This window comes from Brassica oleracea, chromosome C1 (assembly GCF_000695525.1).
Source record: "Brassica oleracea var. oleracea cultivar TO1000 chromosome C1, BOL, whole genome shotgun sequence".
Classification (NCBI taxonomy): domain Eukaryota; kingdom Viridiplantae; phylum Streptophyta; class Magnoliopsida; order Brassicales; family Brassicaceae; genus Brassica; species Brassica oleracea.
The window spans coordinates 36,279,059-36,280,790 of NC_027748.1; positions in this window are offsets into that span (position 1 = coordinate 36,279,059).

A 1,732-nucleotide genomic window follows, 5' to 3' on the forward strand; every position below is an offset into this window, starting at 1 on the left:
GGTGACAAAAGTACTTGTTCCTGTTCTCACCAAACTTCTAATTCTAAATGTATATATAAATCTATTAGAGTTATTGCCAGCGCTCTGTTGCGATATTTGTTAGCTAAAATAATCCATCCAACATAATAGGAAAAAGAAACCAACGAAATTGTAAAGCTAACCATCAGCTGAGATGCTTTTGTTGTCCTGACACATTGCAAGCTTAGTGATTTCACTGTCAAAAGAAACAAACTAAGCATTCATATACATCCGAGACATTTATTTACAAACGGTTCCTAGCACAAAAAAAACATATTATTATGTTACGGATGATAAGTTTAATGCATAAATACAGTTTAGAGTTTTTTTCAACTGAACATTTGTGCCTACTGAATTACCTTACGACACCCACTGCATTGTGATTTTGGCATGTTAAAGCTGAGAATCAACATTGGAGCTTGCGTTAGCATTTGGAACATGAAATATAGCACCATCAATTTCCAGTGTTAATTTGACAATAGCTGTGCAAAAGAACTCTGCTAGTAAGGTAATCGTGATTAGTAATTCTTTACATCTTAGTGTCGTGCAACTTCAAAACGATAGACACTTACAATCGATGTCTCTCAAAGATGCACCGCAAACCATCTAATGATATGCTTACCTCGTCGTATAAGTAATCCACAAATGTCTTCTTCTTCTTCTTGGTTAGATCAAAGGGTGCAAGCTAAGGATGACCAAAGAAAATTAAAACCACACAATCATGATTTATCAGGCAAAATAAAAGAACCGATGATGAATTTATTAAAGATGGGGAGATGTAGAGACTAAAGAAGATAAACTGATTCATGGAACTCAAAGAGCCAATATGTGTTTCTTAGATGAGTGATATATGGTGTTTTTAATACCATTATATGTGTTCTTTGAGTTAATTCTCAGTCCTAATTCGTGCTTATTTGATATCATTCCAGGTTTGGAGCAGGTGAAAGAGTAAAGAAGAGAGTGCCATGAAGGAAGAAGTCATTTTGGAATATCTAACGCAAAACAGCCAGTCGGATCAATCCGAAGGTTGTTCCCAAAGAGAGCAAGCGTCTGATTGTTCCCGACTATTAAGGAAACCTCCAAGATTTTCTGGGGCTTGCCCTAGATTTTCTCTCCTTTCTCTTTACCACTGGCGCCTCCATATAAAAAAGCAGAGGCTATCATTTCTAATTCCTGACGCTAGTTTTACAAGAGACCTAGAACTATTTTGGATTTAGCATCTTGTAAGGGAGAAGACTTCTCTCTCATTTTCACGAGAAGATCTTCATGAACCCTTGTCTTTCTACTTTATTTTATATGCAATATTATTCAGAAATCATGTCTGTGTCATCTTGCTTTTTTATTGAGTAGTCGGCTATGCTTGTTTAGGGTTTAGGGTGTCAATCGCATGAGCTAACCACAAATAAGTGATTTTAACTGTTCTTCATTCATATTGTTCTTACTGCTTGCATTGAATTGATCACTTAATGTTCGATCTCTAGTTTAATCACCTAGCTAACTGCTTAGGAGATAAATTGATATATATTGAATGAGCTTCATATCCCTAATCAGCGAGAGTAGATATTAGAGTATTAAGTGAACTAATCGGACCTGGTCTCTAAGGCTTGCTATCGCGTCTTGTTCCAAGTGAGAGCTTAGGACTCAAGACCGATCAGCAAAGGGAACAAGTCTGCGATAGTGAATTGTTCTAGCCAAGTGATCCGAGTTCTAGACT